Here is a 17,620-nt window from a genome sequence, read left to right on the forward strand (position 1 = left end):
TCTTTGATCTCTCCTATGTTTTTGAACTGTTGAGATAAAATGTGATTTTGAAAAAAAAAATTAGACTTCTCTCAGTTCCCATTGTCATTCTCTACTCCAGGCCCACATCCTAGCCTCTGTGTTTCACCTCCTTTCCCTTGACAGACTTCCAAGAAATGATCTGAAAAGCAATCAAATACAAGACTGTGCTACTCAGGAGTCTGAGGAAGGAGAATCACAAGATTAAAGCCAGGCTGGGCAACTAAGTGAGACACTGTCTCAAAATAAAATAAAAAGGTCTGGGGATGTAGCAGTAGCTCATTGGTAGAGCACTTGCCTAGCATGTGTTAGACCCTGGGTTTGATCCCACTGTACTACAAGAAAAAGAAAAAAGAAAGAAAGAAAGAAAGAAATTGAGATTGTAGCCAGCTGATCAATGCAATGGGTAGGTAGATGTTGATTTAATTAGAAATCAATTTGTAACAAATAGGAAAAGGGCTGCCTTGTAGTTAGAAACCTGCCCCAGGTATCCTAAAAGGGGAAACTGGGAGGAAAGTAGGACTTGGTTATTCCTCACGTTCTCCCCAACCATGAACCTGTAGGGTGTGATTAACAGACACTTGACCCCCCTGCCCCAAAGGGTCTGCAGATGGGCACTCAATGCATATTTAAATGACTGAGTAAATGAGTGAATGAATGGGCTTTTACATTCCCCAGGTCACTGTCACCTTCCAGTATGCCTCCTAGTCTAGTATGACTTTCAATACCACCCTTGCTTCAGTTGGAATTGTGTTGAGCTGCAAGTAACAGAAAATGTGGCCTCGCTAACAGGGGTTTAGGTACCTCCCAAAAATATCTGTGCTTCTCCTCCTAATTGCTTGGTGCTTGGGGAACTCTGGCTGTGATATCATTCAGCTTCAATGCCACCTTCTAGGTATTTAAAATAGGAAGAACAGGAACCGAGCTGGGGAAACACCACAAGACTTCTGTCTTTGTCTCACTACCGATGCTCACAGCCACGGTTGTTCTCAACTAACAGAGATGGGGAAGGTGGTTAGGGGATGGCTCCGTGGGGCTCTTCTTTTCATGTGTGTTTGGACTTGGTGGATTGAGATCAATGGGATGGACCAGCTCCTGTGGATGCGGCCAATGGATGAAGTGTCTTTAGTCACCGGGTGGGCTCACCTGGGCTTGGTTTGGCCTGCAACCCAGCAGTGGTGTATCTGGGGGGAAGGCAAAGTCTTCTGGAGTCCTGTAGCCTCAGAACTGGTGCAACGTCTCTTTGCCTCACTGTGTTGACAGAAGCAAGTCACAAGGTGAGTTCAGCTTCAAGAAGTAGAAAAATAGACTCCACCTTCTGATGAGAGTTGCTGACAGTCACAGTGCAAAGAGACACACATACAGTAGAAGAATAGGGACTGTTAATCTCCTGCAGACCCAGTGGACAAACCCCAAACTGGGAGTGGGAGCCTTTTCCTTTCTCCCAATCACTCCCTTTCTCCCACCCTCCTCCCTACCCTCCTTCTTTTGTTCCTTCCTTCCTCTCCCCTTCACCTCTTCTCCTATTCTTCTTTCTCCTCCATCTTCTTTTTCTTCTGATCTTTCTCCTCCCTTTCCTCCTCCTCCTCCTCCACCTCTTCCCTGCCCCCTCTCTTTTTCCTGCAAGCTTACCAGACCCCTAAATAAAAATAGTATAAAAACAGTTTAGGGAAAAGGGGTATCAGGACAAGACGCTTTGCAATGCTTCGCAAAATATTCAACTCTCATTCTGGACTTTGGCAAGAAAGTTGTTAAACCAGTATCACTATTTTGTGAGGCTCATGAATAATGACAAGTCAGAACCCTCCACTTGGTTGGTTCCTATAGCATATCCCTAGAAGCATTCATTTCTGACCCAGGCAGCCCTCCAAATGGCACTGGGTTCCTGTCGAGGCATGAAAGGAACTTGAGTGATACGGAGAATATGCCTCTTTTCTTTCCCTGCCCCTCCCTGCCATTGAAATGTCAGTCACTGCCAACTCCGGCAGAGTATTTGTGAGTGCAGAATGGTTGGTTTGCTTCCCTGGGGTTTTAGGAGCGCTCCTCAGAAACACACTCTGTGATAAGGTATGAAAGGAGACCTTCAAAAACCCGCATATAATAATAACTCTCCCTAAGGATTTTTACTTGAAAGCCAAATGATTTGTAAATGGCACGTAGGTAAATACCAATCTGGATGCAGAGCCGTGCTGGCTACATTGGCATTTCAGGGACTATATATATTCTGAGGATAAAGGAGGTTGTTATTCAAAAAAAAAAAGAAAGAATCAACTTCATGACCTGAAGTTCATAAAATAATAGCCTTGATTAAGCACTTATATGCCTGGGAGTTTGCTAATAAGCATTTTTTTTGTGTGACCTCATTTAATCTTCAGTCCTAATGAAGTAGGAAATAACCCCACTTTACATATGATGAAATTGAGGAACAGATAGGTAAGGTATTGGGATTTCAAATTCACCTCGGTCTGATTTCAAGCCCTCACTCCTGACCATTAGAACTCACGACATCCTGTTTGTTTGTACTCCATGTGCAAAAATAATTATGAATAAATAAATGATTCATGCTTCTGAAGTATCAGCTGATGTCTTGATTGAGTCTGTGTCCCTGTGTGAGAGCCCAAACAATTAAAACTCAAATGAATCTGCAGTTACTCACAGGCTCTAATGACTTTGGCATTGTTTAATGAAGTAGAGTCTATGACTGAAGCTAGATGATTATTGATAATGTTAAAAGGTGTAAACAAGATCTTTATTAATGAAATTGTCCATTATCTCTGTCATTTGTGTATATTAAACCAAATTTGCAGGACTGAGGTCTGCTGTGCGTTTTGTTTTTATTGCTTATTGGTTTTTGTTTGTTTGTTTGTTTTTGTGCTCTAGGATGTTGATATTATGCAACAGATTAGAATTTCTCAAACTACATTCCTTAACTTGTCTCTGTTATATGTTTGTCGTAGCCACTCTGAGCTGCTGTAACAAAACACCCTAGACTTGGTTGCTTTAACCACAGAAGTGTATTTCTAACAGTTCTGGTAGCAGGAAGTCCAAGGTCAGGGTACCAGCAGACCCAGTCTGAAGTAAGAATCTGCTTCTGATTTGCAAATGGTCTTCACTTTCTTATATTCTTATAGGACCGAGGCACGTGGGGGGAAAGGTATAATCTCTGTCATGTCTTTTCTTATGAAGACACTAATTCCATTTATGAGGACTCTACCCATGCAACTTAATTATCTCCCAAAAGCTCCACCTCCAATCACTTACCACGTTAAGGATTTAGGCTTTAATATATGAATGTGAGGGGGTAGAGACATTCAATCTATTACAGTATTATTCACAGATGACCCATCAACAAAAAGGATCTCGTAGACAAATAAATGGGTAAAATACAAGATTCATTAATATTTGAAGTATGCTTGCTTGTTTACTGAGAGACTTACCAGAGTCTTTTACACATTGTAGCCTGCATTGTGTCATTTCTAAAGACAGCAGTATTATTTGCATTGTTGGCCCATACATATTTAATTGCTAGTCAATTTGATGTCATCGTGGTTGATCAGAATTCATAAGTATCAGCAGAACTGTATGGATCTCCAGTTCCACTTGTGAATACAACAATGTTGAATGTATTTTTAAATTATGTTCTTCCCATGCTTCTAAAATTTATTTCCATTTTGAATGAAAATGACTTGGATTTTAAAGATTTATGACTTCCTGTGTTATTTAGCTAAAAATAAATTGAAAACAGAATTTGTATGTTGGCTTTTAAACACCAAAGAACATTCATTATATTCTTGGTGAAGATTATGTCCAAAAATATGATACATCCTCACTTGTATATTATTTTTGATCTCTGATGCCAAATTCAAGGAAGACATAATAAAAGTGAATTGGAGGAGGAAAGGAACATTTCTGGAGAGTTTCCCAGGTGTAAATCATTTTTATGTCTAACTTAATTCTTTCACAACCCTTTAAGGTAAGCATTCAAGCCCTCACTTTACAAATATGAAAACCTATGCCCTACAGAAATCAAAACCGTTCAAGTTTCCACAGGTTTGAACCCAAACTGACTCTGAAACTCACACTCCATTTATTATGAATAAACAAGCCCAAAGAACAGTTAAAATCCAAAGGAAATCTTCCATTTGATAACGGACATGGCTAGCCAACTAATGACAATAATTTTATACCTTCCATGTGACAGGAAAGGCTAAAGGGAGATAGAATTCATTTCTGTCAAACCGTGAAAGGTAACTAAGAAACTCATGTAGTCACCAGATCCTTTAGCCTTGACCAAGGTTATTTTCCGAATGTTCAAACTACTGATGAACAAAATAGGTAATAGAATTTTTCACCCGATTACGGCTGAGGGATGATTTATTCTAAAATTGGAAGTAGGTGGAAGAAGTAAATGGATACATTACTGGCCATTTGTGTTCCAAACATGTGGCTCAAGGTCATGGAAGACAACCATGTTTGCTTGCAATAAGGCCCTTCGGAGCCAACTGATAACCAACGAGGCCATTGAGTTTATGGTAAGAGGAATTGTAGACTCACCTGGGGCTACTGACAATCAGTTAAGATGCTCTGGGACAGATTTGGCTTTTTTGTAGGCTGGAGAAGAGTTTAGAGATAACCTACTCTCCCATGAGGACTTATGAAGTCAGTGGATGAGGAAGGAAGGAGTCTCTATTTTCCTTCTTTGCCTGGAGACTTAGTTCTGCCCCCCAACTCCGGCCCCGGCCCCACCCAGCTCCCTCACAGTGTCCAATCATCTTCCGGGCAAAGTCACCACAGTTATTTTGGACATGGTGGAAACGTAGCTTCTGTAATCTGAGCAAGGTTTTGTGAAGCCGAGTGATTAACATATCAGTCTGGATGTCCATTTCCATCTGAATGAATTCATCCTCCATTATGATCAGAAAAGAGATCTAGGAATATGCTGGATCTATTTTTAAGAGAAAGATAACAAGGAAATTACTGTGGATACTTGTTTAGTCTTAAGGGGAAGGGGACAAGGAGAAGTAACACACAGAGTGTCTTGTGAGCAGGGGCCACCTGTGGATAGGCCCACATGTGCTACTCTGTAACCTAGAACCTTACACCTCACAAATGTTGGAAGCAGGACAGAGTATGTCGAAAGCATCACAAAACAGTGTGACACTGAAGTCATGTTTCCTTATGCTCTGTGGTTTTATTTGTTGTTGTCTTGTTTTTTTTTTCTTTAAAAAAAATCCTTATGATAGAGAATATTTTTTAAAGCTGTTTCTGTCTGTATGTCTGTGTAACAGGGTGTGGAACCTGCTCTCTCTCCTCTCCACAGGGTAGGAACTTATCATGGTGGGTGTTCTATTAGCATCCTTCCTTTGAGTTCCATTCTGTGGTCTTGAGAGAGCTCTCTACTCCACAGTTCCTCCCACCTCCTCTTCAACTCTCTCTCTCCTTCTTTTTCTTTGTTATTTTCCCTTCTGTTTGCATTCCTTCCCTCCCCAACATCAGGTTCGCTCAACTCTTGGCATGAACACTTAATGGCTAAGTGATTCTTGGCTAGTCTCTAAACAAGGCTTGTCTGGGAGCCGATTTCCTTATATTTAAAAGGGAAGTAATAACCAATCTGTCCGCCTCACTTTGCAAACTGTAAAGTGCTACCTAAAGTGTTTGTTGTGCTTACTATTGCCCTGTCCCCTTCTCCCCTGTGTTGGCCTAAGCATGTCCCCGGTGGAGGTTTTTTTGCCCATTTTGTTTGTTGAAATGGGAGGGGGATAGTAGGGGATAGGAAAGGTAGCAGAATACAACAGTCACTAATATGCCATTATGTAAAAATGTGAGTGTGTAACCGATGTGATTCTGCAATTTGTATTTGGGGTAAAAATGGGAGTCCATAACCCAATTGAGTCAAATGTATGAAAGATGATATATCATGAGCTTTGTAATGTTTTGAACAACCAATAAAAAAAAAAAGGACTAACAGAGAAGGGAACACCTCTCCTCGCCCCCCAGTTTATTACCGCCATCACATTCCTGGGTTTCTAATGGATCTGTGAATTTCCCTCTTGGCTACTTGAATCTTCTGTGGTCAGTGGAGTTCATTCCATTTACATCCCATTTTTCTTGCTCAGCAGTCACTACTAATTGGGGTGCTGCCTGTTGCTCCATTCCTCTGTCTACCTGCCTTTCTTCTCACCAGGAGACGAGATGCTGTCAGGGATGTTCACGGATGTGATTTCGTCACAAGGTTTAACAAGAGCAGATGGCAGAAGAGAAAGGAACTGAAAAAAAAAATATTCCGACAATTTGGAGAGTGTTGAGATAATTAAAGCAGATTCTCCAGTGCGGTCATTAATTTACTTATGAGGTATAGTTCCATCTCTTTGCAGTAGATAACCTTGAGTGAACGGTGAGGACTTAGAGGTGACAGGGAAGTCATTTTGGTGGGCTTCTTAAAAACCCCATGCAAAGATTTCTTAAATTTTTTCATATAGCTAAGAAATGTCTCATTTTATTCCTAAACCAGCTATAAAAATAAGTACCAAAAAGAGTAACCAACCTATAAATTTAATTAAGCAAATGCGTTCCTTTGGAATGAATTGAAAAAGACACTGGATTAGAATTAAGGAGGTTTCTTCCACCTTCACCCTGGGTGACCTTGGACAATAATAGGAAACATATAATGCTCTTCAGTTTAGAATTCATCTTCACCGTCATGATCTCAGTTTCAACCCGGACAGGGAGACAGCGGTGACATAGGAAAAGTGTGGGGAATTCCAGTGGGCACAAACCCTGCCCCATCCAGACTGGTTGTGTGACACTGAGCCGTCCATGGACCCCTGTGATATTCATTTGTTCTCATCTGCATGGATATAATCATATACATATGACTAATCAAGCATCCCCACCTAGTTTATACTGAAGATAAAATAAACCATATGTACAAAAGTGCTTTGCAAAGGCCAAAGAGACACACAACAATTTATGGGATTTATGAACAGTTAAGGAACTTTAGATCTTCCGCTAATAGGATTTTGGATTGCAAGCAACAAAAATATAATTCTGCAAGTTAAGCAGAAAGGAGCATGTTGAAATGATATCACATATTTCAGAGATTCTATAGCAAGGCTGAAATCCAGACTCAAAAAAAAAAACACCCTAAAAAAATGGGTCTACCATATGATCCAGCTATCCCACTTCTAGGTATACATCCAAAGAAAATGAAATCAGCATAATGAAGAGATGCCTGCATCCCCATGTCTATTGGATCAACCTAGGTACCCATCAACAAATGAACAGATAAAGAAATGTAATATATATATATATTTTCACAATGGATTATTATTCAGCCATAAAGAAGAACAAAATCTCATTTGCAGCAAAATGAGTGGAACTGAAGACATCATGTTAAGTAAAATAAGTCAAACACAGAAAAATACAGACTCCATGTTCTCCATCACATGTGAAAACTAAAAACAGTTAACCTGAAAGTAGAATAACAGTAGCAATTAGGAAAGGTGTTGGGTTGGGGGATTGGAAAAAGGGGGAGGCTGCTGGATTTGATCAGTTCACACTGTCTGCCTGTTTCAAAATATCACTTTGAGTGCCATTAATATGTTCAATAAATACCTATTGATAAAAATGCAGGAATCAATAGCAAGTAGAGCAGGTAGAAGCCAGAAAGCTCAGCAGTAAAATGCCACAGGGAGCATGCATTTGGGCATTGCTGCTGCCAAGCTGGTGCTACCACCACTGATCACCGCAACTGACTACCAAAAGGGGGTGACAGTGCTACTACCTAAAATAAGTTCTCAATGGCCATTCTAGCATCATTTACCTTATAGCATCATGTGCTCTAGATTTGAAGTTCTGGGTGGCAGCAACTCAGGAGGCTGAGGCAGGAGGGTCACAAGTTCAAGGCCAGCCTCAGCAATTTAGGGAGACCTTGCCTCAAAAAGAAAAAAGAGCTGGAGATATAAAGGTCAGTGTTAGCATGTCCCTGGATTCAAATCCTAGTAAAAAAAAGAGAAGAGGAGGGGAGGAAAAAAATAAAGAAGGAAGGAAGGAGAGTAGAGAAGAGAAAGAAGAGGAAAATAAGAGTCAAAGTCTTGGGTGGCCCAGGACTAAGATTGGATCATCTGCCTACATTCTACATGATCCCAGGATAATCAGAAGGAGGTAAGCTTCTATCATCCAGTTTTTTCTAAGTCTTCTCCCCAGAGAAATCCTGAGTCAGAACCCTCCGAGATGCCTTTTTTAGGGCCCTATGGGTTAAATGAATTACTCAGGGGCCCTAGACTATTGACGGCAAGGCTAAATCCCAGGTCTCCTCACTCCAAGTGATTTACTAGATCTTTTCACTCTTTCTTGTGACCTCATCTAAATTCCTTCTAAAAGGTAATAAATATGGAATCCTTTCCAAATACTCTCCACGGTGGTGGTACAGTTCCTCTAGCTCTCATATTCTGAGATTTTTTTTTTTTTATGATGAAATGTTTCCGTGCAACATTTTTTCCTGGTCATAAAACACCGTGTTAAGGACATTGCTTTCACGATGAAATGTTAGAGAGCTTTAGCTTTAGAATGAAGATGACTCTCAGAAGTATCCTGCAGACTCAGCAAAGAGGCATGGCTGGGAAAGATAACTTGTGCAACAGAAAGAAAGGACAAATAACAGCACCAAGGAGATTTCTTGGGCCTCAAGCAATGTCCATGGTTAAAGTAAGTCTGTTATGGAAACCAGAGAAGGGGTGGGTTGCACGGTTCAAGGACCTACAGCCCACATCTTGGATCTGGAATTCCGCACTACTACCTAGGTTTTGGACAGCAAGTCATTTCCATCCACCTTCTCCACTCTGGGCTTGCATTGGGCACCAAAGTACAATACAACCATGAGGTAGAAAGCTTAGACGCGTCTAGAGTCTTTTTTCAGGCTGCTATCCACATTAAAAAACAATGGGGGCTGCGGTTATGGCTCGGTGATAGAGTGCCTGCCTAATGTGTGAGGTACTGGGTTCCATCCTCAGCACCACATAAAAATAAATAAATAAAATAAAGGTATTGTGTCCATCTGCAACTAAAAAAAATTATATAAAAAATGATGGAAGGAATGTATGTTTTTCTCACAAAGGCATCTTTCTTTCTCTAGTTATTGCTGGATTAAAATACAAAAAGGAGCTGGGGTTGTGGCTTAGTGGTAGAGCACTTGCCTAGCACGTGTGAGGCACTGGGTTTGATCCTCAGCACCACGTAAAAATAAATAGATAAAATAAAGGTATTGTGTCCAATTACAACAAATTTACAGATTTCAGTAGGATAGCAAATGAATAGTCTAATCTGAGTTCCCTAAAAAATGAAGCAGGAGGCAAATTTTTAGGTATTGAAAAAAATAGGGGTGGGAGGAGCAACTCCAGGCGATTCAGAATATGGGGAAGAAACAGGAGTGTGTCTAGGGAGGGAAGAGAGCAAATTTAAGGGGTCATTTTGTGGCTTTTATAAGAAGCACAGTTGGGGTTGGGAGTGGAGCTCAGTGGCAGAGGCCATACTTGGCATGCACAAGGCCTTGGGTTTAATCCCTAGAACAAAAAAGAAAATTAAAATAAAAATAATAAATTAAAAAAACAAAAAGATCACAGTTGATTTCTTGAGCTCTCAGACTGTCTTCAAGGAGGCCTCCAGAAACTACTTTGTGTTCTGATAATCTACCTGGGAAAGGAAGGGAGGTTTTTGTTTTTTTGTCTCCCTTTGGTCAAATAAACACCCATTCTCTCGTACTTCTGGGTTTACCTCCTAGTGCCTTCAGGAGGTACTTGGCAAGCCAGAGGGCAGGATATTAAGGCAGCATCTATGACATAAGTCACAGCAGCTAGACTGAGCCCATGATGGAAGCCTACAAGTGGCAGTTCCCATTTCTCTGCCAGCAACCTCCACAGGCTGGGTGGGCAAGAAAATACATGTGTCAAGAGACCCTACCATCTCACATATTTCCACTGGAACAGGAAATCCCAGAACAAAGAAGCTAGAAGGATGCAGAATGAGGCACAAGACCATGCTTGTGAATGACTGGAGGGACCTAGAGTAGCCATGGAAGAGAGTCCCATCAGCTAAGCCAGTGACACACCGTGAAGAAGGCACAAAGTTCCACCGAGATGGACATCTTCAACTGCACCGACAAGAACCCATTTGAAGGTCCCCAGGTGGTCCTCCCAGTGCCTCTTCAGTACCTCCAGCAGAACACACAGCCAAGGGTATCCATAAAGGTCCATAAACTGGGTTAGGTACACGGAGTACCTTGAGGACCCTTTTGCTACACACATGAAAAATTGCTGGATAGTATACAAATAAGTTAAAAATTCATGGCTGGAATCCTAAGGAAGAAGGGGAAATTCTTAGGCTTTAATTTCCTCTTTTATTTTTCCTGGTATGTGAGTTGGTTTTATATAAAAGAACTGACTTTTGATGCCAGTAACTTTTGAAGCCAGGGTGGGATTTTGAGCGCCCCCCCCCATGTAGAGGAGGTCACAAAACCTTGGGCATGAGCAAAGTGAAAGGCATAGTAAGGATTCTCAAATAATTGCATCCCTAGGGCAACTAAAAAATAGATAGTTACCCATCAGAACAAGGCAATGCTAAGGAAGCTTGTCCATACCTGTTTTTTGGGGGGGAAAAAATCTTCTTTTGAAAACTCAAACCCAGATTGCCTTTATTTTTTTCCTATTTGTATCCTTTTCCTTCCTTCTTTCCTGTCTTTATTTTTTTAATTTTTTATTTTTTCAAAACTTGACCTTTATTTGTTGTACTAAAGTCTGTTTAACTTGTGATACAAAGCGACACGTTAGTACAGAACATCTCAGTCTGTCAGATCTGGCTCTGCCTATGCAAGTTACACCATCACAGCCCAATCTGCCTGAAATTTAGAAAAAAAACAGTTCCCTTTCCCCCCCGCAGAGAATGCACAAGGAATACCTCAGCAATGGGGTAAGGTTTTCTTCAGTTATATGGAAAGTTTATACCTTTCAAGCAAAGAATGGTATTGAGGATTGAGACTTGTCTCTCATTTGAACAACTGTGCAAGAAAATATATCCCTTTTAAAAGATATCAGGAATGACTGAGCTACAATCTAGTATCTGGAATTACAAAGAATAAAATGAAATTAAAGACTCCTTGCTTGTAAAAATTAAATGTTAGGAACAGTACTAAAATATAGGTCCTACCTCCAATAACACATACAAGGAGCCAGTATAGTACCTATGAATAACGGCACAACACAGGTTAAGGGAGAAACAGTTCTTAAAGTTTCTGATTTAATGTGTAGGGAGCAAAGAAGTGAAAATATATCACAAAATATATCATAAAAATATTGACTCTTTGACAAGTGATACTCCTGGGATGCTCAGGAGAAACAAAACCAGAAATCTATTACAAAGGGGAGCCAAAGGCTTTCTGCAAGGAAAACACACACACACACACACACACACACACACACACACACACAAAAGAACAGTGCATAATACAGCCAAATAAACTTCATGAAAATTATATTTCTCGAACTTAAACAGAAGAGTCTGGAAAACAATATAAAAATTTGTTTAAAATTATTGCAAACATAAAGAAAAATATTAATTTACTAATGAAAGATTAAGGCCCTATGAAAAGAGATTAGGGACCTTTGAGAAAGTGGCTATACAACATGTAGTTATGGAAAAAGTAGTAACTGCAATTAAAAAACAGTAACCGATTAAGTAATATATTAAACACCCCTGAAGAGAGAATTAACAGATTGGAAAACAAATTTGAGGAAGTTATACTGCAAAACAATGAGAGAATTTAGGATTAAGTGAAATAGTTTAGAGTGTATAGATGTCACACATATCTAGTAGGGTTTTCAGAATGAAAGGACATAGAATATGGGGGGGGTATTTGCATAGATAATGGTAAAGTATTTTCCAACATTAATGAATGAACCTGAATCTACAGATTCAAAAAAACACAGTAAGTATTAAGGAGGTTAAAATAATAAAAAAATCTGAAATTATTTGTAACATTTCAAAGCAGATATAAATTAATAATAGGAACTGGTGGTTGACTGCTTAACATATACAATAGTTGTCTATGATGATGCTGAGATAAGATGTAATAAAAATTCTCAATTTAACCAGTCTATAAGCAGGTAAACTATCATTCAAGAGTAGGACAAAAGAAAAACAGTTTTATACAAATGAAGGCTAACACATCTACCTCTGCCAATATAAGTAAATCTCCAAATATAATGTAAGTAAGCAAAGCAAGCCACAATAGAATGTGTACAATACTATGGACATAAAATTATAAAGCCTGTTACTAAAGAATTTAATTATTCATGTATTTAAAATAAAGAGCAATAGAGAGAAAAATTCGACTACACTGATTATAGAATAACTACTACTGCTGCTGGGCAGGATGGAGGGCAAACAGAGAGATGTGATTGGGAAGAAGTGACACTGGGGGCTGGATGTCCAATGTAGACCATTTCCCCACCTCTACCACCAGGCAACCATGAGAACACATGCACAGACTTTTCCTCCCTATTTCCTCATTCTTCTCAACATATACAATAGTGTCCGGGGATGCTGAGATAAGGTATAATAAAAATTCTTCAATCCAGAAGTCTGTAACCAGCTACACTATCATTCAAGAGGTAGAACAGAAGACGACAGCTGATTAACATATAAGATTCTTTGCATTTCCACCATCCCTCTTAGCTTTGCCTTTGATTTTTCAGATGACCACATGTTCAGGCATAAAAGAGCCTTTTTACCATATTAATAAGGATTCCTTTGGCTTTAGGTGACAAACTTCAGCCTCAATTGGCTTTAAGTGAAAAATTATTGTTTTATACGAGATGAAAACTTCAGGGTAAAGTCTAAGTTTGGGGCCCCAAAACAACTAAGTTTGGGGCCCCAAAATGCTATCATGAGCCCCAGGTATGTTCTTTGTAAGTTTTCTGTACTGTGTCTTCAGTTACCCTGGTTTTCTTCTCAGCCATGGTGTGATAAGCCAGATGGCGGTTGCAACCAGATGTTGATGGCACTCTCAGCCCTTAAATCCTCTTGAGTTTTCTGTGCTGAAAGAAAAGAAAATCTCTTTTACCCACGTCCCAGTGACACACTTGTTGTCTCACTAATTCTGATTGAGACCTAAGCCCAAGATGGAGCCACTCATTGTACACAGGGCAAAGCTATGTGGTGCTCACCGTGAGATGTGAACATGTTCCTCCTGTGTCAAGAGGCACATGTTCACTTTCTTCAGTATAATGAAGCACCTTAGATAATTAATTCTGGCTCCCAGTCTTGGAAGTTCCAGTGGAAGATCAGTTGGCTCCCTTGGGCCTGTGGCAAGATACCACATCATGGCAAGAACATGTGGCAGAGCAAAGCTGCTCGCAGCATGATCCAGGGAAGCAAAGAGAAAAGACTGGAAGAGATCTGGCCCCCAAATCCCTTTCAGGTCATAACTCCTCTGAGGTTCCACAGCACCAATGCCATCTTATGGACCAAGCCTTTTAATGTAGGGGCTTTTGGACAACACTCAAGATCCACTTCCCAATAAAGACAATCTAAATGTTTTAATCTCTTTTTGTACCAAAAGACAGAAGGTGAGGGGGAAATGTTAAAAGCAAGGAGCATTCTAAGTACAAAAAGGGGCCATGCCAAGACTCACATATACCAGTCTCAATATTCATCATATACCAGTCTCAATATTCATGAACTAGACAGGGACTTATTTAGCTCAAAAGATACATTTTAAAAAATCCATCAGATACAGTTATCATTGGACTGACAGATAATAATCAGAAGTAAGGCCATAATGAGGTCTGCTAATAGTAAAAATAAGAAGAAAGTGGTTTAGGAGAGGGCTAGGTACTATGGACATCTATAGATGGTGAGATGATGGGTACAGTACATTCTCTAATGAAAATGGTGCCAGATAAGCAAGTATCAGTTTTTTCCCATAGCACCACTGTCAGAAATAGACCATGAGAATTTTATAAATCATTTATCTTCATGGCACTGCAAGAAAAAAAATATAATTAATTTTGAACCACTCTCAAAACATGATAAATCTAAATAAATGTCACAATACATTTAAAATTAAAATAGATGTGTATATAATAGGTGAGCAGTAAATACTTGGAGATGATTCCCATGGAGTTAAATAATTCTGGAGGTGGGGCAGAGTAACCTACAGGGAAACAGGGCGAGGAATAGGTAAGAATATGTCCATCTTTCCATCCTCACCTGTTGACCTAGCTATTCCAGATCATCCACCTTCATCTCATCTGCTCCATCTTCCTTCCCCTTCTTCCCAGAAAACAGCAACATAAACCAAATTGCATTCCAAAATCTTTTGCAAGGGGCTGGAAAGACATTCCCAGAAACAGCCATGTTGTGTATCGCAACTTAGGAACGTGCTCAAGACCCCTGAGGATAATACACGAGTTTTCTGAAGTTCCTTTCTGGTTGCATTTCAGTCAGAAGACCCCCACCCCTCCCTCATATCCCTTCATCTTGCCTTTTCTTCTCCTTCTCTCCAGCCTAAACTTTATTCTGCCTGTTCCATCTCAACTGACCCCCAATCCATGCTGCTTGACAAGTCTTGCTCCACCCTGGGCTCTTGCTCTTCAGGGAGAAACATCATAAGATTAACTCATCAAATAACTTTAAAAAAAAAAATTCTCGGCACAACTTGCCTCACACAGGCTGTGTTCATGACCTGACTAATATGAATTATTGTGCCAAAGGATTTTCTTCTTGCCAGAAGTGAATGGTGTATAAGGGTCAACGGGAAGTGGAAAGACAGGAAAAACCCTACTACGTAAATGAAGAAAGAAAAGACCTCTCTATGGAATGGATTCATGGAGGCTTGATCTTGAGTGGAAGCAAGGGGCAACACATAAATATAGCTGAGCTGAATTGTGACCATCCATGCCCCTGGCTGTCCCTCCTCTACTAATTTAGATTGAGTGTAATTGCTGAGACCAGAATAGTACTGAGAGCATAGATGCTCACCAGAAAAACACTCTGCCTATAAAATGTGGCATATGTCTGAGATTAATGACAGTGAGCATCTATCAAGCACTTAACCACTTCCCAGCCCATAGGCTCTGCTATTATGCTAGATGAGGCAGTAATGATGCTCATTTTACCCTCTTGATCCTGAAGTGCTATTTTATCCCCCAATATTGCACAAGAAGACAGAAACCCAATGAGGTAGGATTTTTTTTTCCAAAGACACATAGTTAAGTGATGTAACCAAGTTTAACGCTAGATTCTGTGCTTATAACCACAGCACGAAATTGTCTCTTGATAAAAGAGCTGGAACACGACTGGGAAACAGGAATGAGCTCAGTCTTTTAAAAAAATCTAAGGTAGAGTAAACCAAGCATGAGAAAACTCTAGGTCAATTTAAGCATTTGTGCTCTCAAACAGCCCCTGTGAACATGACCACTGGATTTAATGCAAGAGCTTAAAGGTGGTGGCCACAAGATTCTCTTTTTATGGAAGGGAAATGTTTTGCCCACCTGGGGTTTCTACACCCAGCAGGATGCTTGGCATATAGTTGGAAGTTCCGGTGGAAGATCAGTTGGCTCCCTTGGGCCTGTGGCAAGATACCACATCATGGCAAGAACATGTGTATTGGCTATCTACTGCTGCATAACAAATTATCCCCAAGATGATGGCTTAAAGTAATATACATTTATTATCTCACAGGTTCTGGGGGTCGGGAATCCAGGCACAGGTTAGCTCTTTGCCTCTGGCTCAGGGTTTCCCTCTAGGCTATGATCACAGAGTGGCTGGGGCTACAATCTGCTAAAGACTCAACTGGGGAAGGATGCACTCTCCAGTTCACTCATATGTGTTTGCGGGATCCAGTTCCCTGCAACTGCTTTCCCAAGACTCTAGTTCCTTACTGGCTGTTACCTAGATGCTGTGCCCTCCCTGCTTGTCACCTAGCCCTCTCCAACATGTCAGCTTTCATCTTCAGAATGTTAAAGAGGGAAGGGTAGGAAGAAAGAATACCAGAGATATGGAAGTTACAGTGTTTACTAACCAAATCTCAGAAACAACACTCAGTGCTAGGTACATTTGAGGGGAGGGGATTCCACAAGGGTTGATATTAAAGGGAAGAAATCATGGGAGCCATTTCAGAAGGCTTTCAAAGCTTATCTGTGCAATTGAACTTTGCCCATCAAAATGTGAATATCCCTTACAGGAGTTGAGCATTAAAAAAAAAAATTCAATAAACTCAAGTTTTTATCTCCATTTAGCTTTCTGGTTGAAATTGACTAGTGATTACATCCATCAAATGAATTTAACAAAATCACCTTATGTGAATATATAAATACACCACAGTGAATTTCACCTTTATGTATAAGTAGAAAGAACCAATCAAAAATAAATAACTAATTAAGTGAAAGGAAGATCAGTAGAGAAAGAGAATACAGGGAAGTAGGAGGGGAGGAAGAGTGGGGAGACTGGGAATGAAATCAAATTCCATGCATGTATGATTCTGTCAAAATGAACCCAACTGCTATGTAAAACAATAATGCTCTAATAAAAAAATGTACATAAAAACAAATTACATGCATCAAGATAGTTACCTGCACCAAGGTATTTAGTAGGAAAAGGAAGGAAGTGAACTAGTATTTGGTGGCACCCTGTTTTATGTACTAAACGCTAGTAGTTGTCCCAAGGCAGATATTATTTGTAGCCTTCAAGGTGAAGGAACTGAGGGTCAGAAACTCAGATAATTTGCTCCCTGTAACAGAGCTAAGCAGAGTTAAGACTGCGACCCAGGGTTTCCTGCCCCGTAAAACCACATTCTTTCCATTTATCTTACTTGTTAGTGCTACTTCTCACATTTTTTTCACTTATTCCAAGAGGAATGCACTTTTTGGCCCTCTTATAATTGGGTGAGACCGTGAGAGTAGACGTAGCCCTTATGTTGTGAGTATAAGTGAAGAGTCTCACTTCCAGGCCTGAGCATCTCATTGCAAGACCCTTCAAGGGCACCAGATAGGTACCATAAAGCTTAAGTACCTGGGTGGCTGTGATACGCAGATGCTTTTATCCTGCCCCCACCAACCCACCATGGACAGGTACTATGAACAAGAAATCAACTTTTGTTGTCTGGGATCTCACGTTTGGGGGCTTGCAGGTATTTGTTACTCCAGCATAATCCAGCCTGTCTTCGCTGATGTATTATTAAAGATGAAGGAGTAGGGAGGAAGTGGATGTGGGGTCACCTCAAGGGGTGTCCTCCGTATGTCTTAGGGCAGCATGAGTGTATGGAAATAGCTTACCTTCACCTTGGCTGACCTTGGCTCCATGGTGTCTGCAGACTCACAGATTTCTATTTCTGGGCACAACTGGGCAGAGTAAGAGGTATCAGACAGCATTGCTCAGAGGTAGGGTGTGAACCCTGTTACCTCCTTCACTCTGAACACCCCTTGCTTTAGAAGAGCAAGGAACACATGAGCAGGAGAAGGGTTATCCCCACCCAGGCCTGTTCTGACCCACACAGCACAGCACGAGGCCTTTGACACAGGCTTCAAGGGAGCAGATCAGCTTGTCACGC

General features: G+C 40.5%; 1 protein-coding gene and 1 long non-coding RNA gene across 4 annotated transcripts in view; one reads left to right on the forward strand and one right to left on the reverse strand.

The window, feature by feature from the left end:
* Shisa6 (shisa family member 6) overlaps positions 1 to 17,620 on the forward strand; it is a 285,217-nt gene that overhangs the window by 150,404 nt on the left and 117,193 nt on the right. The gene's annotated exons all lie outside the window — the stretch shown is intronic.
* The window catches only part of LOC120884199 (uncharacterized), a 218,645-nt gene that overhangs the window by 56,911 nt on the left and 144,114 nt on the right, over positions 1 to 17,620 (reverse strand). The window contains exons 5-8 of the long non-coding RNA XR_013436335.1: positions 7,841 to 13,106; positions 6,024 to 6,284; positions 4,573 to 4,963; positions 1,165 to 1,269 (exon numbers count right to left, since the gene is read on the reverse strand). This is a non-coding gene — a long non-coding RNA (uncharacterized LOC120884199). The remainder of the gene's footprint in view (positions 1 to 1,164; positions 1,270 to 4,572; positions 4,964 to 6,023; positions 6,285 to 7,840; positions 13,107 to 17,620) is intronic.

The sequence above is a fragment of the Ictidomys tridecemlineatus genome, chromosome 3 (genome assembly GCF_052094955.1).
Source record: "Ictidomys tridecemlineatus isolate mIctTri1 chromosome 3, mIctTri1.hap1, whole genome shotgun sequence".
In the NCBI taxonomy this organism is placed as follows: domain Eukaryota; kingdom Metazoa; phylum Chordata; class Mammalia; order Rodentia; family Sciuridae; genus Ictidomys; species Ictidomys tridecemlineatus.